We start from the raw sequence: 25811 nt of genomic DNA on the forward strand, positions 1-25811 counted from the left end.
GCGTCTTGGGTGGGAAAGAATTTGCTGACACTGACTCACTGGTCAACAGCCAATGTGTGCCCACCAACCTTCATGTTACTCTTTACTGTCTAAGGAATAGACAAGTGCAAGGTGGTTGAACTTTGAAGACAACTCTAAAGCATATCGTACTCTCGCAGAGTAGAAGTGGCTGTTGTCGTTCGGGTTTTGTAGGGAGTTTTCTTTGGCAGGAACGTTAGTGTCGATGAGCCCTTGGTACATGGACACTGTTTTGAAGCACTTGTAAGGGGGCTGAGTGATTGTGCGCACGCCTGTGTATGGAAAAAAAGTACACGAAAATGTAGTAAGGTCACAGTTAAAAAAAAAATGTTTTTCTAGTTTATTTATTTTTTGAGCATACAGGAAAAAGTCAAGTTTTATTATTACATTTCATATGCAAACATTGTTTACTTACACAAATTAAAGTACAATACAAAAGTTTTTTTCATAGCCTTGTTTTGAAGTAGAATTGAAGTTCTTTACCTAGATTCAGCCTTTGATCCTCAAGATAGGGATCGTGTGAAAAAGGTGATTCTTTACCTGTCGCAAGGTAGATCCACACATCCCGCTGTTCTCCTGGCATCATCAATGAGCTTTGAAGCCATTGCTCTCGACGAAAGACCTTGCTGTATCCATAATTCCAGGATACAGTTCCGTCACTGCTGGACGACCGATCACTGGTCGTTTCAGCTTTTCCTGCCTATGGATTTTCTACTTAGGGCTGTTTTGGAGCGAGGTCACGTCCACATTTGGACAGCTAGCATTGACCTCCTTGAGAACAGAACTTTTTACCAGAGACATTTTATCAGAACTATGGTATGCAAGTAACATTACGTTGTAAGCCTGCCTCTAGTGTAACAGGCTGATGTAATGACGCTAACATCAGCATTTCCTAGCAAGCAAGTTGATCGTGTAACCTGAATGAAATCTGTCAATCACACTTGGATTTTAGATTTGTTGTCAGTGCAACAAAAGAATGCCCTGATCACTATTTGGTAAACATGATGTAGTGGTGCCATCAAAGGCTGAAAAACTCTGCATTTAAGAAAAACATATACTGAGTGCGTTCGTACAAAAGTATTCATAAGAAACCATTGCAGGAGCAACAAAGGGAGCGGCCAGTGGTATGAGTGTATTGAAATCAAACAAATCCACAAGGGCTATTCAAACTTGGTTTTCAGGACGGATTTAATGGAAGTGATGCCCTGAATTACTTTAGGCTTGTTTCATTTCTCTTGCAAAAACTCATCTGCATGCACATGTACTCTGAAACTCTTGCAATCATGTCTTCTTCCAGTAAAGTTATAATAAAGTGGATGAATTCTAAATGGTTTGGCGTAGTAGAACCGGTCTCTAGGAGCAGGGTCAAGACCCATGGTCAGCTAAAGGTTTGGATTGAAGTGCAGGTGGCCTACAAATCTGGCCAGTTCAAGGCAAAAATTGTGCAACTCAGCGACAAGAGTAAGTTTTATATCCCGTTTTTCCCCAGTATAAATAAGGATGCAAGACGCGGTGTTTTCTTCATCGATGTATCTGGTTAAAACGTTAGCATTTGATCAGTAGCAAAGCATATTATTTCAAATTACATTTTGCAGTTAAATGGACCAAGTTTTTCATTGACATGTACAGCAAAGTACTTTTCTTTAATCACTGTATGGTTCATGAGTGACAATTGTGAACCTTATTTGAGTATTTCCATTCTTTATTTTCAGAGAGAGTAATCGAAAGTTCAGACAATGAAGACATACCGCTTGCTGCACTCAAGATGGCTACTGCGGTCAGACAGCTCCCTGAGGATACCTTAACCGTTTTGGATCCGACCACACTGCCCCCAGACGACGAAGCCTTGGACATTCTATATCCAACCACGTAGCCCCCAGACGAGGAAGTCTTGGCCGTTCCATATCTGACCACGCAGGCGCCAGATGGGGGAGCCTTTGATTGTCAGTTCCAGCAGCACATTCTGGTGTAGAATGCCATGATGCTGTCTAAATTGGACTATCTGACCAAACTCTGGAGGGGCTACAAGCTTAAGTCTGGGAGCTCAGGGTAGAGAAGCAGCGATCTCGCCAAACTACCATCAACTAGAGGACGAACAGGTTCTAATAGGATCCAAGGAACATCCAGCCATAATAAACGAGAATGACTTGGACAATATCTTCATCAAAGTCAACAGCGCCAAGGACTTTCTAGTCAAACTGGTAGGGAAACTCATTTCCCAGGAAGACCTTGCAAGGTCGAACCAAAAATACATATTTCAAATTAAACTGCAAGTCACCAAGACAAAAAATCCTTGTTTTGACTGGGATAATTATGTGTTGTGACGCTAAATACTGCAATTTTCGGAATTTAGGCCGCACGGTGAATATAGCTGCACTGCACAAATATCTGCAATTACATGTAGTTACAGCAGCACGTGAGCTACATATAGGGTCGTTGTTAAACCTAAATTTTCTTAAGTCCTTGAAATTACCAACTTTGGGAATTTGATGGGTATCCTTCGCTGGGTGAGCCATGTGGCAGTTCTGTGTGTTCTTTTTTTCAGCACTCACCAATTGACTACTGATAATACACAACATAATTAATTACATGCATAGAAACCAAAAACAAAAATGAACAGATGCACCACATGATTTGTGAGGTGTGGAGTGTGCATGTACTTACGGTACCCATGTCCACCTGGGCTGGTTTCCATTCCAGTAGTAATGAGTAGAGCAAGCAAGACATGACTGACAAAGGCACAGTGCAGCGTATAATGACCAGAGATTGTGCTTCACAGCGTTTTATGATCTTTGATAGTCACTGATATTAACTGATGTTATTATTGGCACTGAGTATAAGAAAAAATCCTATAGTGCTGCCTCTTCTTTGCCATTATATTTCAGCGTTAGAGTTAATGTAATGTAACCAGAGTGGTAAAGCTACAACAAAATTGAGTCAGTGACCCGAATATTTCTTACAAAAGATAAAAAGATTTATTCTTTCCCTGTCGCAAAGGTTAATGCAGGTTCACTTTTTGTACAGTTGGATGCAACTACGTGTATATCAAAAATAAACTACAGCCTTATAAGTTGTATATGTATGTCATCTGTGAGAGATAAAAAAATCCAAAATCTATGTTAGCCTTTCAGCCGTATCCTTTCATGTACATGATTAACAACTTGGCATACATACAGTTCATAAATACTAAGCTGTCAGTGCACATACATGTACATGTATTAAATGGGTTACACTGATCATACTCAATACATGGCCAATCATATTTATAACCGGCTCTGTAAAAAAGTGTATAATGTAATTTTTTCTGTAATCTGATTTTACCTTCAATTAGAATGAGTAACTTAAACCCTTTGCATTGATGTATCATATATTTAGGTATTTTAATAAAAAATGTACAAGTAAGAGTGTTGAGGGTTTCTATTTATTTCCACAGTGCAGGGTTCTTTAAAAGGCCTGTAACTCAAGAGTGGCTCTGGCGACTTATTACCAATTTTCGCAGAGTGGGTCACATTTCCATCTGCAATTTAACCAAGAAAAGCTCTAATCAAGAGATGAATTATCCGATTGATGTATAGACCTTATGCACATGACGTTACATTCGAGGGCATTTCCTTATTCCACTAAGGTAAGTTTGAGTAAACCAATTTTGTGCATTCATTGTAACAAAATTAAAATGACAACAGGCAGCACTCTAAGACGCCAACAATATACAACCCCTATATGTACATAGGTTCAGTAGTATACTCAGCATTACAGGGTGTTAATGTACCTCCGGATTAAATGAGACCTAAACCTTAAACCTGGTCAATACGTAGGTCACATTATTTAAAAATGCGCATAACCCAAGTAAATGTCGAGTATTATAATGAGATGTTAACACACTGTAAGTACCTGTACATGTATGCCAAGTGTGATCATTTCCAAACGTGAGGTTTTATACACTCCTTGGGGGATGAAGTATGTAAAAAGTCTGACAGGTATTTAAGAAAAAGATTGATATCTATGACCTGGTGTGGGTGTTGCCTTGCAGAATTTCCCCTCACCCAAAAGTAGTATTTCAAGAAGACTGAGCAAACTTCAGATACTGCAGATGTTTACATTTTTACATGTTTACAATGTGACACCTTGAGATGTGACACAAGGATGGTGTACATTACTGTGTCTGGTTCTTTATGGTGACTGCATCTTAAAAAGGTGGGAAACTGAAACTCTGAAAAGATACAAAAATATAACTTCCATATAAATACAATTCTCCAGGAAAGACCAATCCAGCAAAGTAAATTATAAAAAGAAACCTAACAATCCTCTAGAATCTAGTGCAATCAATAGAAATGAATCAAACTCAATGACACAATTTGCTTCTAACAGTAGAGTCAAGTTAAATTCCAAAAATGAACTAATACAAGGCATGTGAATGCTTTAACTTGCAAAGACAAAAATGGGAAACAACTGAAACAAGTGTGCAATGATCTCTAGGTGCATGTATAATATGGACTCAGCAAACCATAGATTCAATACAGTCCACTCATCATAACCTAAGGGTTCATCAAGACAAACTTAGGATAAATGAAAATGCAAAGAACAACATTATGTTGAAATAACATAACAAAATAATACGCTAACCAATATGCAGATCGCACTCTTAATTAAGTGTAAAAAAGAGAATTACATGTATATGCTGCATCACATAATTTAAGGACTAGATTTAGGTTTCCTAAGACTATCATCAATGAATCCACTCATTCAATAACCAGAGAACACTTGAGCTAACCTCCAAATTAATCAGAAAGTGTTCACAGAGGCTAAAAGATTAAGAAACTTTAAAGATAGGAACAATTACTAAACATACATTGTAAATGAATTCTTACTCCAGTCGAGTCGTCCAAGAAATCTTGAGGCAACTAAGTACACTGTACATGTGTGGAGAATAACGCAAAATGCTATGTGTGGTCTGAACAGTACCAGTGCTGGTGGTGGAATGACTCACTCAAGACAAAGGCTAAGTCTGAGGTTTACCTCAAGGGTCAAGTGAGGGTTGCTGCACAGGAGGGATATGTAAGTGCCGGGGACCATTTAGACCCGGTTTGAAAAGGGCCCCCCAGTAGCCCACCCTGTATAATGCCTGCCCGGTATTCAGGCTACTCCAGGCCGGTATCAGGCCTGTCTGTACATCAGCATCTCAAAGTCCCTGATGAAAGGCTTCCCCCACTATGCTTCCACAGATGAATAGGGGTCTAAGCGGATTAGTGTAAACATTGTATAGAGCTGAAGGATTAAAAACCACAGGCATGTTCCTTCTTGGATAGATTACATGTACCAGTACTTGCAAACAATAGACCCCAGGATGGAGAAGTTCGAGATCAGCAACCAGTCCAGCATCCCAGGCCTGTAGCCAGGCCAGTATGAAAGGGGTTTTTGCAACAGGGGAGCTTACCGGGGGGCCCTTTTCAAACCGGGTCTAAATGGTCGCCGGCCCTAAATGAGCTGTCACGTACTCCCCTGATCTAAGGTTGGCGTCCCGACAACCTAAACAAAAAGACTAATACAAGAAAACAAAGTACAATTTACTATTTACAAAAATAAATCATCTTGGCTGGACTCCAGCCAACATTTGCGCCAACAGCAGCTGCGTTCGGCTGATGTCTGCCAGTACTCGTGGGTCTATCACAGGAGCTGGCACAGGCGTTGCTGGAGTCTCCGACTGAATGACTTCGGAAGGTGATGGAGATTAGACTGTCGTCCCACTCCAGCACGGTTGGTGCGAAACAACTGCTCTGCATCCGCAATTGGAACCTCCTCCTTTGTAGTAAGCTCCAGATGCAACTGCTCTGCTTCCGCAATTGGAACCTCCTTTTTTGTAGTCGGCTCCAGATGCAACTGCTCTGCTTCGGCAATTGGAACTTCCTTCCTTGTAGTGGGCTCCGGATGGAAATCTTCCACTTCTGGAGGATGTTGAGGGGCTAGATTATCGGGGTGGCACTCCCCTGCTTTGTGGAAAGCAGTGGGTCCTCTCTCTGGCTCTGGTTGACCTGTTAACATTGCCGGGGTCACACCCTCTGTCTCCAGTATGATGACCACCTCTTCAGCCTCTTCTCCTGCTCTCTTATTTTTGTCGGTGTGCGTTGGCATAACTGGATCATCTTGATGCTGACACCCAGTAGCTGGCGGTTCATCCTGCTGCAGTACCAAGGCTCTGCTGTCTAGGAGGTCCCTCCGATTCAGAGTCTTCTCCTTCCCCTCTCCATCGAGTGGCGTGACGACGTAGACATGGCCAGTCAGGTTTGGCCTTCCCACAACCTTATGAGGTCGGTCGTTCCACACATCTTGAATCTTGTTCCTGCCCTTGACGGAATGGTTTCGAATGGGTAGATCTTCCAGCCTTGATGAATCATTATGTCGTCGCTGTCTGGGAAGGGCTTCCCTTTCTGTTGTGCCTGCAGCTTTCTGAAAGGCTTGCTGCATTTGCACATGATGGTCTGCTACCCAGTGGTCAATCTCGGGATCGTCATCTTCCTCTCTCCCGAACCCAAGAAGATGGTCGACCGATAATCATGGTTCCCTCCCGAAGAAGAGGTAATAGGGGGAGTAGCCTGCTGAGGAGTGGGGTGTCGCTTTGTATGCGTGGATCAGCTCTGGGAGGTGTTCTGGCCATCTACGCTTCTGGTCCAGGGGCAGTGTACGAAGGTGGTTGTGCAAAGTACGATTGAAGCGCTCACACTGTCCATTTCCTTCAAAGTTATATGGGGTCGTTCTGCTTTTTGTGATGCCGTACATCTCACAGAGTTCCTGGATTACTTTGCTTTCGAAATTCCTGCCTTGGTCACCGTGAAGTCAGTGAGGAACCCCAAAACAAACAAACCAGTCTCACACTAAGCATTGGGCCACCGTTCTTGCTTGCTGGTCCTTGCATGGTATGGCTTGCTTGTTGAAAACTCACCAACTCACCAACCAGCTTGCTGGTCCTTGCATGGTATGTTTTGTGTAAACTTCGTAAAGACATCAGTGAGAACCAGTGCATTCTCTGTGTTGTTTGTGGCAGGCTCCAGGACGGTGAAGTCCATGGCAAGAACTTTGAGAGGTCTCTTAGCAATCAGGGAGCCCATTGTCAGGTGGAACTTCTTCCCAGCCTTTGTTAGCATACACCTCTGACAATTCTGGCAGTACTCCTCAATGTCATGTCATCCCAGGCCAGAAACATCTGCTACGGGCCAGTGCAAGTGTCCTTTCCACTCCTTGATGTCTGACCTGAACATTAACCGCAGTGAACATTTGCTCTCGTAGAACTTGAGGGAGTAGAAGTTGACTAACGTTGCCACCTACTTCTTTTCTTTTCTTGTAGAGAATGTTGACTCAGGCCTCCAGGTGGTTCCAAAACTTCAGCAACTTCCATGTTGGCTTTTCCTCCTTTATGATCTTACTGATGTGTGGTTGTCGTCCACTCTCCCAGTAAGTCCACAATCTGCCTTGGTGTTTGTCCTTCCGTTGGAGTGTAGTTATATCTTCGGTAGAGATGGAGGGGAGGGTTGACATCGCAGCAGGTGCTGTCGTATCTGGTCTGATGCAGCGTTCATCTAGTCCAGCTTCAACCAGGATTCTTGTTGTTTGTGAAACAACCATGGAGGGAATGGGAGTAGATACATAGGATGAGGAAATGGTCTCTTCAGTGGACATCTCTGCAGAGTGGGCAGTTTGCAGGTCTTCACTGTGAGTGATCTTCCTGCTGAGAGCATTGGCATTGTGGTTACTTCTTCCTGATCTATACTTAATAGTGTACTGGAACTGTTCTAACTCTCCAGCCCATGTGGTCTCCGTCGTTCCCGACTTCGTGTTCGTCTGAAGACAGGTGAGGGAGTTATTTTCGGTACAAACGAGAAGGATGTCCCTGAACTTCACAGTGATTGCCCAATGCAATGCCCACAGTTCCAGCTTCATGCTGCTGTAGTTATGCATGTTCCTTTCATTCTCCCGCAAGCCTCTACTGGCATAACCCAGGACTACCAAACCTTGCTCTTGTTGTTTGGACAATACGCTGCCCAGACCTTGGAAGCTGGCATCAACCTCTATGATGAATTGACGAGAGCAATCAGAAGTTGCTTCAAGTCATTGAACGACTTGTCACAAGACTCATCCCATGCAACCGAAATGGGTTTGGTAGAACTGGCCTTTCTGTGCTTCTTCTCTCCAGTTCCTCCTAAGAGTGCGTGAAGTGGGGCTACGACTTTAGCAAACCCTGGTACAAAACGGCAGTAGTTCCCAGCTAGACCAAGAAAACCACGCAGTTCACGTTCTGTGGCTGGCTTCCTCCATTCGGTGCTAATCTTCTAAGGATCTGGAGATATCCCTCTATCAGATATGGAATGGCCCAGGTACTTCAGTTGTTCCATGAACAGGTTGCACTTCTCTGGTTTCACCTTCAAGCCAAATTCAGCGAGGCGGTCAAGCACCAGCCGTAGTCGCTCAAGTATCTCATTAAATGTACAGCCAAAGACTAGGATGTCATCTAAGTAGACAATGAGGGACTGGAAGTTTTTGTCACCGAAGGCTTTGTCCATCAAGTGCATTAATGTGGCTAGCGATTGCACAGACCGAAGGGCATACGAGTGAACTCATACAACCCTCCTGTTCCTACTCGGAATGCTGTCTTCTCAATGTCTTTTGTGGCGACAGGAATATCTGGCTGATGTACAGTGCCACTTCGCACTTCCTCATAGAGAGCGAGTACATGAGCCCACTCGGGTCCGTCACTTCGTCTGTTCAACACCTCCAGGTAGTTTTGGCCTCTCGCATCTTGCCGTAACTTCTCTCGGATATCCCTGAAGATGTTTGGCCCAATCACTCCTGGTACTCTCTTCCTTTCTGCAATTGAGGTGCCTGTGGGGTCCTTGACCACCAAAAAACCCATGTTGATGAAAGAGTGGCCCAGTACTGTTAGTGGCAATTCAACATAGCCAGGGTAGGGAATGGCCAGACCTTGGGCACCTGAGATGCTGATGAACGCAGTCACATCTACCAATTCTGTCTCAGGAAAGTGCTCTCTGAAGGAAGATTCAGTAACCATTGAAATTTGCGCTTCTGTGTCAAGTAGACAACGCACCCTTGATGCACCAAGCTGGACGACAGATTCTGAACACCGTACTACCGCTTTCTGTAGATTGAGCCGCCAAAAGTCGATTCTTGTGGGCCTGCCGTGTTGGCTCTCAATGACAGGCTGTTCTAGTTTAACTGGGGGCCAGGCTTCTGGAGGACGAACTGCTCCACTGGGGCCTGCCCGGGGACAAACTGCTGGGGATTTTTTGTACTCCGATGCATTCCTCCTGGTGACTGAGAGTAGCCACTGTTGGATGGCGATGACGGGGGATGGGGACAGTCTCACTTGAGGTGACCTGTGGACTGGCAGTTTTAGCAACGTCTAGGAGTGCCTCAATCTGCTGCTGTTGCATCTGCAGTTGTTGGCCCTTTCTCTCGAGAAGTGCCTTCAAATCATGAGTGTTATCTATGGCCTGACCCCCTGTACTGCTACCTCCTTCTGGATTTTGACTCGGCTGGTGCCAAGCCATTCAATGGCACGGTCTCGAGCATCGAAGAAACTTAGCTCTGGCGAATCAATGTTCATGCCGCGCAGTTCTCTCCTTAGGCCCTCATCATTAACTGCTTCCGCTAGCCTTCCCTTTAGCGTCATATCTCTCGTGGCATTGAAGGACTTATCCAGGTGAGCCATGGAATTAAACAATTCCATTAGCTCAAGGGAGAAACTCAGTAGATCTTCTCCCTGGCCTTGGCGGACAGAGGAAAACTTCTGCTGAATCTGGGAAAGCATTTCCCCATCACCAAAGACCTTGAGCAGTACACGGAAGATGTCGTCTGGACCCTTCACAGCATCACCCCTACCAAGAATTTCTTGCCTAACTCTGCCGGCAAGATGGTTGATGATGAAGGCAGTGCCGTCCTCTCCTCTGATCTGTCGTGCAGCCAGCTGACCTTTGACATCGCTGACCCACTCTTGGACGGAAATCTTGAGGCAACTAAGTACACTGTACATGTGTGGAGAATAACGCAAAATGCTATGTGTGGTCTGAAAGTACCATTGCTGGTGGTGGAATGACTCACTCAAGACAAAGGCTAAGTCTGAGGTTTACCTCAAGGGTCAAGCGAGGGCGCTACGCAGGAGGGATATGTAAATGAGCTGTCACACTAACTCAGTGGTATGTCTGCATAATATTTCGAACGTGGTAATCTATTCAACTTAAAATATTAACAGATCACAAGTTTGTTGTACTCGCCGACCAAAGCAGTCCCATATCTCACATGCCTCAAGACGACACTCCGTCAAATGCGGTTTGAAATACGGTAGACCAAGGTGAATGAATAACGGATTTAAAAAAGGCCTAGTACTATCGTAAGTTGGACGTGAAGTCCAAAAGGAGAGCATATTTAGATGTTGCTCGGTCTACATGACGAAGGCAAGTGACACCCAAGAATGCATGCATCGCAACAAGGAAAATAACCACGAGTCCCCAGAATGCAGGACAGCTATTATTTAGAAAACACGGCTATGGTGTGACAACAAGTCACCTGAAAATACCAGTTGCTAATTTATGCAAGATATCCAGCTTCGAACAAAGAATATTATTGTTAACCGGTACCCATGGTATGAGACGCTGGTCTTGCGTGAAATCATTGTGCATGTGAAATCACCAGTCATTCGCACCCTTATTTCCATTAAAGAACAGCGTGAGTCATGTGAGAAAAGCCCATCCAAAAAGAGGGAAAAGGGGATGAGATTCCATACTGGACATATTAACTTGACATCAGTAAAGACACGCAGTCTGAATACATAAAACAATTTCACCTATTGGTGGCGCTATTTACAAAGCACATTGTCACGCAGCAACTCGGAAATACCAGGTTGCATACGATGTGGAATGTGCACCAAGCATAAAAATGTAAGTGCCAGGCAGTGTACAGTCTGGCTGGTCACAGTAAGCTGCAAACATTACTGCACTGTAGTCCACTGTGGACCAGTTTATACCTCATGCGGATGCAATGGAGCTAGATTTCTTCTAGTATTCCATTCCCCTGAGATGAACTAAATTCAACACAAAAATTTGCACATGCATCACAAATTTGGGTTCGCAAACAATGTTTATTTGTTCCAATAAAAACTTGCCAAAATTTTCACATACCTCTGCCATTGCAGCCATGCCTGCACGCAGGGGAACAGGCAGTTAACATCACAAAGGACGCACACAATGGAACTTCTAATGGGCTCCAGTCCTTCCCTTGGCACTCGCCTAAGCTGGGATTTCTACAGTGGGAGAACAGGCATATTGTTGGATTTATTTAATCCTTGTGCAGAACAGGAGGAACACGGCAGAACAGGAATAATACTTTTGATCTTTGCCCTAAAAGAGAATTTGGACTGGTCTGAAAGTAAAATTTATTTATGAAACTTTAGAAGTTCACTCACATAAATATATCGTCTTGGTATCCCCCCACAAGATAATAGTATTGTCCATTCAATTATGACCTCTCCAGAGGAACTCCAGGCCAGTTGTTCGCCAACAGAATTGCCAATATTAAGACATTTAGCTTTCCAATTTTCTAATCACAATAACTCACATGACCAAAATGCAAGGATGCATGTACATGTAGTTACCACATTTGTTGATGTATAAAGTGTTTACGATGGGCTTTGATGGTGTGTGAACGGTTTTTGACCCATGTAGGCAGGCTTACGTGTGAACAGCGAACTGCACATGGTATATCATGCACATGTACATGCATGGTACATGTGGTCGCATAGTCACTGTGGTACTGCAGGCCACAGGGCCATAACTAGTCTGCAGATAGACCTCCTCATCTGTGAACTGTCCTGGCAGGCAGGAACGTCCTGCTGCATTCCACTGTGTTTTGCTAGCTGTGCTCTGAGTGTTGAAAATGAACAATGGTTTTCTCGATTTTTCTCAGAGCAGTGTACTCAAAAGCTTAAACAAGTCTGTTGAATGATGCACAAAGTAAGTAATGATGATGATGGCCAATTTGTCGTATTCTATAACCAGCTATCCACTCCAGTCCGTCAGACTCTTCTGTGGACAGCCAGAGCACACTGGCCAAAACATCAAGAATCCCAACTTGCCCAAAAGAGACTGATTCCATGGTGTACCTGCAAACCCATTTCTCATGTCTCTTCCACCATGCAAAGCTTCAAATCTTACTTATCTTCATTCTACGGAGAGCCTACAGTTTGACGAATTAGGACCTATGAGCATAATTCTATCCCGCGCTCAAGGTACATCAACAATCTAACTTTCCTCAAATGCTGCCTAGACTCGCACATCACCCCACTAGGCCTCAAGCTCCACAATCCCGTTTGCAGCAACCGTTCCCTCCACGTCTTACAGTCAGCTAGCCGAGCCCTCCTAAGAGAACGCATCTAACACACAAGACATACCCTCAGCCACCTAGACAAGGACATCGCTACCAACGAAGCCACCCTCAAGTCGACCCTACACCAGCAGGATTTCGTCAAGATTTCGTCCTTCACCCAGTCCTCCAGCCACCACGCATTCACCACCTCCTGCAACAAACAACTCCGGAAATTCCAGCGCCTTTCCCATCGGAAGATGGGATCCCCTATATCCCGACGGCAAACACCACAAGCGTCCCTCCCAGCCCACCTCCGCAGCCATAGTGAATTCCAAAGACACACCGTCGTGAACCTCAGCCAATGCACCCAGTCAACCACTGAGACAGATGTCCTGTCCCTAGATATGAACTTCACCACCCCACCACGCGCCGTCCCCCTAGCCGACATCATCCAAGCCATGGAACCTGTTACACAGAAGCTCGACAAGACCACAGCCGATAACATCCAAGTCAAGATCCACCAAGCACTCCTACACACCAAACCGGTCAATCCCAACCTCACCATACCCGAAGTTGAAGCCCTCCATGATCTCTGCAGCGACAAGTCCATACACATCATCACAGGCGACAAGGGCAATGCCACCGTGGTCATGGACCGTGCGGCTTACCCCAACAAAGTACAAGACACACATCCGGCATCTACTGCCCCTTACCCAAGGACCGCACTCAAGCCATCAAGAAACGCATCGCCAGCCACCTCCTCGCCCTCCACTGCTCCGACTCCATCCCAGCAGACCTGTACTATCGCCTCCGCCCGTCGGCATCTACCTGTCCAAGATTCTTTGGTCAACCTAAGATCCACAAGCCGGACATCCCCCTGCACCCCATTTTGTCTTCAAGGGGCTCACTGATGTTCGAGACCACCCGCTTCGTGACCGGCATCCTCCAGCCCCTGGTCAGCAACACACCACACCATATCTCCAAATCCACCCAGTTTGTTGAGCTCACAAGAAACCTATCACTCCAGCCAGTCATGGTCAGCTTCGATGTGATGTCGCTATTCCCACCAAAGAAGCATGCCAGATTGTCAAGGATCGACTGGACAGCGACCCCTCCCTCGCTGACCACACAGTTCTTTCTTCCGTCCAGATTGCCAACCTCATCCACCTCTGCGTTTCTTCCAGCTACTTCAAGTTCCAAGACGAGTTTTACGAGCAGACAGCTGGGACCTTCATGGGATCCCCTATATCCCCGGTCCTTGCTAACATTTCCATGGAAGAATTTGAAACATCGTCTGTCCTCACCAACAACCTCAAATCCACCATTTGGCTGCGCTATGTTGACAACACATTCGTCATATGGCCTGATGGTCAAGATCACCTCCAAGAATTCCTTGACTACCTCAACAAACAATGCCCCACTATCAAGTTCACCATGGAACAAGAACAAAACAGACACCTCTCCTTCTTAGATGTTCAACTGTCCAGAAACCCAGACGGCACCCTCATCCACCGTGTCCACCGTAAGCCCACCCAAACCGACCGGTACCTGCACCAGATATCTTTCTACCACCCAGCCATCAAGACCTCAGTCAACTGCACCCTGATCCGCAGAGCCTACGAGATCTGCCACCAGAACAACCTACACCAAGAACTCCACCACATCAAGCCCTCCCCCAGGACATTACGGTCTCCTATCTCCGGAGTCCCCCCCCATACCCCGTGGCATTATGGTCACCTATACCCAAAGTCCCCCGAACCCCCACCGCCACAGTATGCTTTACCGTACCTGGGCCCCACCTCCCACCAACTCCGGAGCATCCTGCAGTCAGTCAACATCAAAGTATATCATTCAGCACCCTACAAGCTGAAGGCTGCACTTCACACCCACAAGGACAAGCACCCACCCAGCAGTCACCCTGCTTTATATCGCATTCCATGTGAATGCGGCCAAGTATACATTGGGGAAACCGGCAGGAACCTCCCCACCAGACTCCAAGAACACCACTGGCACGGCCAACGAGAATATGACAAGTCGGCCGTCATCAAACATGCACATTCCATGGACCACCACATCGAACGGGACAAAGCAGAACTTATCACCCCCATCCAGAACTGGCTCCTAAGGAGAATCCGAGAAGCCATCCAGATTTTCTGGCACAATATTGTACCCAAGACGTTGGTTTCAAGCTCAGCGACATCTGGTTCCCACTACTAGCACCCAAGCAGACACTCACTCCTGGGCAGTAGGGTCCCCTATACCCAAAACCCATGGCCCCCCACCCCCGGCTTTAGGGTCTTCTCTACCCAAAGCCACCCCGTCCCCCCCTTGGCAGAAGGGTCCCCTATACCTAAACCCAAGGTTTCCCACCAATTCTAGGATCCATCACCTTCACGCAACAGCACACACGCTGAGTCACACAACCCGCGAATCCCGTTCCATGCTCCACCACTTCTGGATTCCCTTTATAACCAGCTGTCGAATGCATTCCGGCACACTCTCCTGAGGACAGCCAGAGCACACTGGCCTGAAATGTCAAGTTAAAAGTCACCGGTTCTTTTAAGAACCTCACCTCACCCAAAAGAGATGATAATGAAATGATGATGCCTTACTTCCATGCCTTCAGCTAATATATGGCCTTACAATTCATCCTGATTCAGCTTTTCCGTAGGAACTTCTGTATTGGGCCACTCGATCTCTCAATTCCTCGAGGGCACCTGTATGGAGGAAGTTGTGGCCGCCTATCTGCGCCAGTTCACCATCCCGACACTCAAGTTTTTTGACGGCTATTTAAGCATAGACAGTTTTCCAGATAAGGCTGAAACCATCACAAGCATTATAAGCTTGCAGTCTACCGTTTTCCATCACTCAGGTATATTCCTCTGATTGATCTGGGTGCGGTCCCCAACCCCTCTCGGGCTCTGGCACGCAAACACATTTCTTGCTTGGCCTGATGCGTGGTCTGACCTGGTTCCTCTCTACCATTTTCATATTGAGGCTCTCTCCAGCCCACTGAGTGGTGTCCTTTCAGCCAAAACTGTGCTTTGACTGATCTCCTAGTTTTCAAAGTGAAACTTACGGAACTATCTGGTTTACACTCCCCATCTGCCTAAAATGGATCCTTTTGTAACGACTTTTTACCAAATTCCCCTTTTGACCTTTCAGAATTTAGTCAACATTCAGAATTCCAGGTGACCTCCATCGCTGTATGTCCCTGGAGAGTACAACCAACCGCTGGGCACATCTCTCCTGTTCATTCAGACTATTGCTCACATGGGCATGGGCCCTGTTTTTGAACTGGAGATATCCCTTATCCTGATTGCCAACATTACAACTCTCCTGAAGCAGTCTCTACATCGCATTATGATCGGTTTAATTTCAAAGTATTTGCCAGTTCACATACTTCTTTCATCTTCTTTAATGGCACAGAACGTTCAGCCGCTGAGGCTCTACACCAGGTTCCCTCACCCTTCACCCTGGGTGAATGTCATTCTCTCTTTCTACAAGGGAAGGTTTTCCTTCCAAAACAGTTGCAACATATGTGCGGTAGCACTTTACTCTGGCAAGGACGCACTGAAGGTGAGGAAATACCCTGTGCAGTGATGAGGACCCACTGAGTAAGGCGGCTTTGCAGAAAGGTTAAACCGCGGTTTGTCCAACCCCTAGTTACAAGCCGACGACCGCGGTGTCCTGCTCACTTTACATATCAGTGCAACTGACTAACAAAGCCCCTGTTGTTATTGGAATACGTGCGGACCGCGGTGATCGCGGTTGGCTCCACAGAGGAATTAGCAACTGACTGCAGCCACCGCGGTGACATTCCAAAGCTGCCCAGGTACTTTTCAGGAAGCCGGCATACCAACTCCAATATTTCTTGGGCATTTTTTAAGGGGGAAAAAACGTGCTCGTTTTATGTCATTGTTTTGCTCCCAAGAACATACTTTACTCCGGCCATGTTGTTTGTGTTGTTGGTTTGCAGTTCTGGGAAATGATCTCCGTAACGTATACGTAAAGTAGTATTTTTGGTTGAGATCTGTGAGTGATGAAAAATGCAAAATGCCAACAAAGTTTTGATAACATTAATAAGAATCTCATGTAATAAACTGAAGTTTTAAATTTCAGAGCTTCCTGCACGAAAAAAGTGCATTTGACAGTTTATGATTAGGATAAATATCTGAATGTGCGGTGTTGATGACTGGAGTCGCATTTCTATTTCTTTTTGTGACTAAATGTGAGGCACGACTTGACTTGAAAAAATATTACTTGCGACAAAACTTAAAAGTGAAATGACTCCCGACATGACATAAATTTGACATGTTGACTTCAACACTTTTGAACATGTATTGAACACAACCGTTATGTACGTTCAACTAAAAAGTCAAGGGCTGGATTACGTACATGTACGTATCGAGCCAGACATCCTGCTATATTTACATGACACAGAAAATATTCGCGCTCTTTTTTATTTGCAAAAATTGATGAACACATTGCAACACTGATGAATTTCGTTGTGTTTTTCTTAATGTCAACTTTACTCAGAATTTGCGTTCTTTTGAAGTGAAAACTAGCATCAACGTTAGCATGTTGCCAAACGTTTTTATCCCTACTGAAATCATCATTCAAAATAAAGTCACATTCACATAATTTCATCTGAGCTTAGTGCAAGGAGATAGATCTGCAAGTGCTGTAGACTGTACTAGTGGTCTTGCAAGCGAGTTCAGGCCTCAGTCGTGAGGTAAAGTTGCGCTTCGCTGGATTGCTGCAAATAGGAGCATATGAAAGAAAAGCCCCCAGTTTGAAATACGTGCAGACCGCGGTGATCGCGGTTGGCTCCACAGAGGAATTAGCATCTGACTGCGGCCACCGCGGTGACATTCTAAAGCTGTCTAGGTACTTTTCAGGAAGCTGGCATACTGACTCCAGTATTTCTTGGGCATTTTTAAGGGGGAAAAAAACGTGCACTTTGTATGTCACTGTTCCTAAGAACATACTTTTACCCCAGCTGCGTTGTTTGTGTTTTGTGATGTTGGTTGCAGTTCTGGGAAATGATCCCTGTAACGTACATGTATACGTAAAGTAGTATTTTTGGTTGAGACCATGAGTGATCAAAAAATACAAAATGCCAACGAAATTTTGATAACGCTAACAATCTCATGTTGTGAATAAACTGAAGCTTTAAATTTCAAGTTTCCTGCAGAAAAAAAACGCATTTGACAATTTGTGATCAGGGAAAATACCTGAATGTGCCGTGTTGATGACTCAAGTTGCATTTTTAGTTATTCTTTTGGGGGGGGCAATATGAGACACGACTTGGCAGGAAAAATCACTTGCGACAAAAAGAAATTGACTCGCGACTCGACTTGAATTTGACATGCATGATGTTGACTTCAACACTTTTATAGTGAACACAACCTTTATGTACATGTATGTTCAACTAAAAGTAAAGGGCTGGATTATCAGCATGCACATGTACGTATCAAGCCAGACGTCCTGCTAGAATCACACAATGCAAAAGTATTTACGCTGTAAATCTGCAAAAAAATTGAACACATTGCAACCCTGGTGAATTTCATTGTGAGTTTTTCTTGATGTCAACTTTACTTAGAATTTACGTTTTTGTGAAGTGAAAACCGGCATCAACGTTAGCATGTCGCCAAACGTTTTTATCCCTACTGAAATCATCATTCAAAATAAAGTCGCGTTCACATAATTTCATCAGAGATTTATGAAAGGGAGTAGATCTGCGAGCGTTGTAGTCTGTACTACTGGCCAAAGGTAGTTAAGAAGCTTCTTTTTTTAGCGCCATGATTACATACACATTTCAAATACTACGGTTCCCCCCATTTTCCCTTTAGTCCGATTGGTGTACGCATAAATTATATATTTTTTTTCCAGCAGCAGATCCATAGTCCAACTTAAAAAAAGGGGGAAAAGAAATGGCTTTCGGCATTCTGTGGAAGCAGCTTGACACAAGAAATTTGTGGGGAATATTTCAGCTATGTTGAACCAAAATCGGAAAGGGAGGCGACGGCCCATTCATGCAGTAGCCATGTATACATTCAATAGCCGTGTACACATGCAATAGCCGTGTACGTAAAGTGAACGTGGGTTGAATTCGCTACAGTATATAGTATGCGCTGCACGGGCGGTGGGTGGGAGTGAATCGGTTCAAGCAAGTGCTTCGAAATCTCTCAATCCATAAAACATTCCAAATATCTGGGCCTAATTTGTTAAATATAAATTTACAGCCAGTGAAACAGAAAAGAAGAAAAAGACAATAAAAATATTATCAACAACCCAAGCAGTACAAATGAAGAGCTATCCCACCAACTGACATGGACTTTCCTTTTCGGAATATTCCATATAGGACAGTGACAACTGACCTATTTCTTCCGTAAACACCTACTTCTTCCCCATTTCCGTAAACGAATACATGTACAAGAACACACATTGGCGGTTGAACGTAAAAACCCTTGTCTGCGACTGCCGAATTGGTATCTCCAAATCACAGCTCGTAAAAAGTACCACTAATCAAGGATGAACGAATCATATTTCCCTATTTGTAATTCTAGCGGCTTCTTGCAAAATCCTTTGATCCTGGAACGGAGCCTCAACAGCAGACCTGATAACTGGGTCAGTGTCAATCAACCTGATGAACTTGCAGTGGAGTGTCAATCACCCTCTTTAATTGGACCTTGCATGTATTTTGAGTGGAGTTGTGCAACTTACGGTGGGGAAAGGAGCCGCTATGATTTTCCTGGTTGCACTATTAATTTGAGATAATTAAAAGTTATCGTATCTATTTTGTGCATTCAACTGTGCTTTTTAAGTTTTCCTGTTACTTTCTGCTGATCTATTTAAATATTTTCCTTTTATGTCCTCATCATAGGTTTTCTCATAAATAACAGTTGTTTTCTTCCTCTGTGATTATTGTTTGATTCGTTGTCTGTTTAATCATAACCGTTGTTCTCTTTTTGTTTTTATGTATTTGTTTTGATAATAAAATTAGCAGACATTTGGGCTGCTTTCAGAACCAAATTAAAAGCATTAGCATATGCCGAACAACACAGGAAAGGACAGTCACTTGTTGACTTCAACTTTGCAAGAAGCGTCCTGGTAGGTTTCACATTCAGGGATTAAACTCTTGGGCAGTGATGGAAAATAAGGCCTTTGTGTCCCACCACCCATGTGTGTGAAATACTTCTGATATTTGTTGTCCCAAACTGGCTTATAGAGACACTAATAAAATGACCATTATAGAAATTCAGTCACTCGATGTTGAACATGAGTGTTTGCCATTCCGTCAAAAGCCTGGGGTACCGGTAGGAAAACACTGTAAAATTATGTGTAGTTGACCAACGGGTCCGTATCATCAACGGGCATGCTGGTTCATTTTGGCAGAGCTCCCAACTAGTACGGATTTTCACAGTGGAAACTCACCAGGAATACGGCAATACGATATTCTTGTTAAAAATATGGCTTTAATTTGTTAAAATGGGCGCATTATTAAGCGTACAAGCTTTTATACTGCAGTAAGAAGCCCAATAATAATCGTCAATCACATCGATAAGTCTGATGTGTGATTTTAGTTGGCTTGTTTGCAGTTCAGTTGCTCCTGGTAAAGAAAACACAGGGGCCGGAATACGCACGCATGAAGAATTTTGCGAGAAGTACAACAATGTGATTTTGTAGCGCGAAGAACTATGTAAGGAGCGTACTGTTGAACCTAAATGCTCTCTACATTCTGCAGACTTAAATTCCATTCTGTGATGAATGGATCGTTTTGTTTCTTTGTTTGTTTGGTTTTTTTTGAGTGTGGTGCGTGTATTGTATGTGCTCAATGCATCTAAGAGCTGGCAAAATATGACCGATAAATGACTGAATGTCATGTCTACTGGATCACAGTTGTTTATTTGCGAGCGCGTGACATGGTGGTATTACGTGTATAATGCATATACGCTGGTTGGATGGTCTCGCCTTTTTGGATGGTGTTTCACGATGTCCATTGCCGGGCCAGGAATCCGTAAAGTAAGAAGTGCACAATCTTTGATATCAGTGATTTATTACACCACTGTGATTACCACTTTCCGAAAGAAAATTTCATCCTCGCTTTTAGTTACCATTGCTGTTGTTGCAATGCAAACAATCAGTGCGGTGCAAAAAAAGTCCTGATTTTCATGCACAGTGTTTCACTGAGAGTGCCGCATGAAAAATACAAATTTTCCCAACAAAATATTTTTTTTCCTTTCTGAATACCAAAAGGAGTTTGTAAAAGTTGGTAGCTTTCATTTGGCTTTTTATTGGCCCAGGCTATTGGAGCGCACATGACATCGGCCTACCGCAAAGTCAATGGATTTTATACACGCCGGTAGTAAAAGGCAATTATTTTACACTCGTACCACCAAGGTGGCAGAAACATTAAGCACATATGTAATACAAGTTTTAATCTAGCATTTGCTGTTCTATATTTCGAAGCAATTACCCGATCAAAATCACGTTTGAAAATGTTGTGTTTCATTCATACTATGTGTGATCGTTGATTCCCCTTCGATATCAACGCAGTCACGGCGATCATATTTACGCATGTCAGTGGGCATACGAGCAATCGCCGAAGTGCCGAAAAACTGTGGGCTTCAAAAAAACGCACCGCGATCACTGTGTTTTGGACAGCTGAAAATGCATTATTCATGACGCTGTAGCATTACAATGCCGCACTTTCCACTCGTACCTCATTAACTTGCCTTCGCATGAGTGATTTTGATGCAGCCAAACTGTGGTTTGTACGATCCTTAGCAACCCGGCCAACTCGCGGTGACCGCAACGGTCAAACCGCGGCAACCTTTTTGCAAAGCCGCCTAAAGTAAGCAGCATTAAGAAGGGCTGGATGTGGCTAACCCAATATGGGTCCTCATGTCTTGATGAAGAGGTTTGTATTGTCTTGCCATGAAGAACTCATCAAAAGACTTTATTCAGGTAGCATGAGGTGAATGATAAAAGTGTCTCCCAGTGTGCTGTCTCGCAGATATCATCGAAAAAACACGTCCAAGGATGTCGGTAAGCTTCACTGGAGTGGCCAAGTTTGTGAATTGAGCTGGTCGGCCAATTGGTATAGGCAAATGTGATGGCTGAGGAAAACCAACTAGCTGTAGTGTCCCTGATTGCTGCTCAACAAGGTATATAGGGGTAAAGATGGAAGAAGAGAGGCAGTACCTTTTAGCGTTCAATTCTGGTCAGATGTCAGTATGAGAACTTGAACAGGCCAGCAAGATGCATTTTTAAGAGAACTCGAATGTTCTATGGCATTCAGGATGAAGATATCTTGTTCATGCAGTGAATTCAAGCAAGACCTTAAGCGAGCTTCCAGGGTAAGGATGAAATAGATGATGTGGTGTTACTATTAGATGTAATCATCTGTGATTGACAACATCAATAGTACATTGCTTGGAATGAAGAGTTGCTAGAGGTAGTAGGGGCCAGTCTCACGTAGTTGTGTGATAAGGCCCTCAAAAGGAAAAAGGCCTTGAGGGAAAACCATCAAAGAGCTCAAGGACATGAGACAGGTCTCAACCATGAAAGAGTTGCCCTGAAGGGGAATGCTTGATGAACTTACTAAGAGAAAATACCTGAAGGCAGTGTTGACCAGGGAAAGGAGCCATCAGGGACAATCACAGTGGGTAGTTCTGATGACCGGACAGTAGTTGTGTGTGATTGTTAGCTACAGATTCGAGTAAGTAGGGGCAAGGAAGAAGGTCGGCTGTTGCGGTTACATGTGTCTCAGTTGGAGATGTGCGATGGCCAGCACACAATAATACAGAGAGCCATTATTTGGTGTAGACTTACATGTATACAAACAACCCAGTTGATCAAAGCTCCAGGGATGGTGGAGTCAGAGAGCAGCGAAGAGAAGACCGTGGCAACGCTCTTGGGTGATTCCAAATAAAATTGATAAAGTGAAGAGTAGACATAAAGACAAATAAACGCAGTGGACTCCTCCCCCATGGTAGTGTGGGACCAGTTTGCTAACAAATACCTACCCCTCCCATCCTCCCCACGTTTGGCTTTATTATACCAACAAAGGTTGAACATGGCAGCCGCTGCACTATACATTGTGGGTGCAGAGGGTGCACCGGGAGAAAAGTCTAATTTCCGGATGTCTGCGTTAGCCACATACCACACCTGCAACTTTTATTTAGTGTACACCTGTAGTTACTGGGAGCTTTGCACTGAATGGAAATCTGGGACAACTAGGAGAGTTGGTCAACCCCACAATACCCAGTAAATTGGATTTTATTCATCAGAACACCCCCTTTGTCTTTGATTGAATACCCGGGGTAATCTCTGTGGAGCGTCGCTGACTCCGCTGTCGGGGCTTATGCAACGCGTGTTGTGTGGGCCCAAAGTGCGATGAATACAGGCCATTGACATGGTGTGCGCGCCATTGTTTACGGCCCTGCTGGGCTGGGAACACAAGGGCAGCACCCCAGCACCACGCACTTGTAATAAAGATGGGCCATTGTTCAGTGTAATTGGTTATTTGTTTTGTCAAAAAGCAGCGTTTTCTATAGTGCAGGGTATATATTTGCTTGGCCGCTTCCCGGCCCTTCAGTTGCATTACATGATGTCTTCAAGTGAAGAGGAAACTTTGACTCTAACTAGTGGTTCAGATTTCATGTCGGAATCTGAACATGGTTCAGAAATTGAAACTAGTGACAGCGATTCTAACGGGCAACCACCATTAGCGAGGCTTGCCAAGAAGGTCAAGACTTCGTCCATTCAATGGATGGCTGATGACAACTTCCCCCACCGACACGGCTTTCAAGGCGCAGCGGGTGTTCAAGTGCAAGAACTGGACAAGAACAGCACTCCTCTCGAAATCTTTGAGCAGTTCTTCACCCCAGAGCTGACATTGCACATTGCCAACGAGACCAACCACTATGCCGCTGAGCACCCAAAAAGTCAATCAGAAGCAAGTCCAAGTCACATGCGAAGCTGGTTCGACACAACACCAGACGAGATGTCAGTGTTCCTGTCCATGACCATCGTCATAGGACTGATGCCGAAACCTGACTCAAAGTCCTACTGGACGAGAGGCTCAATACTTTCCTAACACCATGCCACACAACATATTTATGGACTTGCTGTCCTATCTACATTTGGTTAATAACAGTCTTGCAGATACAACCGATCGACTCTACAAGATCCGCCCAGTAGTAGACGAACTGGCCAAGAAGTTCAAGTCCGTCTACATTCCATCTAGCAAGATTACTACGGACGAGTCACTTTGGAAAGTTCAAGCAGTACAACCCCAAGAAGCGTGCAAGGTTTGGCATCAAGGTGTATCGAGTCTGCCAGAGCACGGGTGTTGCCACTGGATACACCTGGAACTAAAAGATTAGTAAAGGGTACACCATTTTCCTGGACAACTGGTTCAGCGGCCCAGATCTGTACCTGAAACTACACGACCAAAAGACGAACGTCGTAGAGACGGTAAGACAAAATCGTCAAGACATGCCCAAGGGCTTGTGCTCCCTGAAACTCGAGAGAGGTGATGTTGTTCACCACTCCGGCAACAAAGGCTTGCTCTTGCTCACCTTGGTCTGGCGAGACCAAAAAGATGTCCGTATTCTGTCCACGATGCATACAGCCGAGATGGCCGACATCGGCAAGCAGAACCACTATGGCATCGGTTTGGAGAAACCCAAGTGTGTCCTCGAGTACAACGAGGGGATGAAGGGTGTGGACATTGCAGACCAGCTGGCATTGTCGCACCGTTCAGTCAGGAAATCAATCAAATGGTACAAAAAATGTTCTTATTTTTGCTTGATGTTGCTCTTGTAAACTCTTGTCTTGTGTATAAGGAAACTGGTGGCACAGACAGTTATTTGTCATTAAGACAATTGTTAGAGAGTTGCATGCACCAAATTTGCCAATGTATCTATCTAGAGGTAGACCATCCTGTCTTCCTGGTCCAGGTAGATTGATAGGAAGACATTTTGCTGTAGAAATTACCCCCACTGGAACATGAGCTAAATCATACAGATGGTGTGATGTTTGTTCTAAAGAAAAGAGACAAAATTGATGTGTGAAATTTTTGAAGTTCCACTTTACCTTGCTCCTTGTTTCAAGGTTTATCACACTTGAATCAATTGCTAATTTATGCAAAGTTTCCTTTATTCCAAGACATCGTAAAAGAAATAGTACATGAAATTTTAGGGCAACTCCTTCAAGGTTTAGTATACTTGAATCAACTAGTTATTCATGTACAAGGACATTTTATATCCTTTTTGGCCAAGTTTTTCACAAGAAATTTCTCTGATTTCAAGACATTGTGTAATGCAACTGCTCTCTCCTTTTCCCCCGTTTTTTGGCTGAGTTTTTACTGGAAGATTCCCTTTTTTAAGAAAGTTTCCATGAAAAGAAAAAGGGCACTTATGACTGTAAATATAAGAAGGGGGGAAAAAGAAATGACAAGTTGTCAAGAGAAGAAGAAAAGTAAAAAAAATTGCCTTGTGTTTTTCTTATGTCTATTTATTTTATCATTATTTTGAAGATTATTTGGGAAAGATAATTTTCATGAGATGGTTCCAATTTTACTTAGAAGGGGTTGTTTTATATATATCATTACAAACAGAAAGGGGATTTGAATACAAGTTGCAAAAACAAAGCTTAGAAATGTGCAAGAAATTTATGTGCGAACTTTGCGCAAAATAAAAAATAGGCAAAGTTTATGGGTAATCTTGACTGGGTATTTAGATGAAATAAAAACTTGTGAAGTGCGCTTAATGTACAAGTTGGGGCTGGGCATGCATTGACTACTGGGGAGCAAGCACATGAGCCACAGTGCCCGTCCGTAGCTGCACGCTCCGCTTTGGTCGAATGTTTTTGGGTAGTTAGTGTTGTCCCATGGGCAAGGCAAGTGCTGGGTGCCTGGTATTATGTTGAACGGGATCCAAGTACCCCAGCAAGAATCATGACCACACAGAGCCGGGCTGTGTGCAGTGTGTGACCCAGCAAACTTGGCAGATAAGGCCTGGTGGCCAGTCTAGGTATCTGCGGTTGCCGTTAGCAAAATTGAAAAATTAATTCCAGCAGGTAGGATGCGGTTAAAATATCCCACCGTCAAGAGGTTAAGATGCAAAGCAAATTTGTATGTGTAACAATGGGAAGGTATTTGTTAGCAGACTCATCACACACTACAGTGGGGGTGGAAGTCAAGTCATAAAACCTAAAAGAGGTCTAATAATTTTTATTAATAATTTTTACGCAGCAACGCGAAATTGACTTGCCATTATTCTGCGTCTTGCCCGCCTTCTCCCGGATCAGTTGGGCATTGTCAAGGAGGGCAAGAACACACGTCCTGCACGGGAGCGTGCACTCAAGCATGGCAGAGTTTAATGAGCTGAACCGGGGCTTGACCGATCACAGTA

At 44.3% G+C, this 25811-nt stretch overlaps 1 protein-coding gene and 2 pseudogenes across 8 annotated transcripts in view; 1 reads left to right on the forward strand and 2 right to left on the reverse strand.

The window, feature by feature from the left end:
* The window catches only part of LOC110989242 (uncharacterized), a 515163-nt gene that overhangs the window by 136500 nt on the left and 352852 nt on the right, over positions 1-25811 (forward strand). The window lies entirely within an intron of this gene.
* On the reverse strand, positions 5603-7121 carry LOC147798753 (uncharacterized; annotated as a pseudogene).
* Positions 9232-10057, reverse strand: LOC147798754 (uncharacterized; annotated as a pseudogene).

The sequence above is a fragment of the Acanthaster planci genome, linkage group LG06 (genome assembly GCF_054643075.1).
Source record: "Acanthaster planci isolate LZ-2023a linkage group LG06, COTS_SCS, whole genome shotgun sequence".
Taxonomy (NCBI): Eukaryota; Metazoa; Echinodermata; class Asteroidea; order Valvatida; family Acanthasteridae; genus Acanthaster; species Acanthaster planci.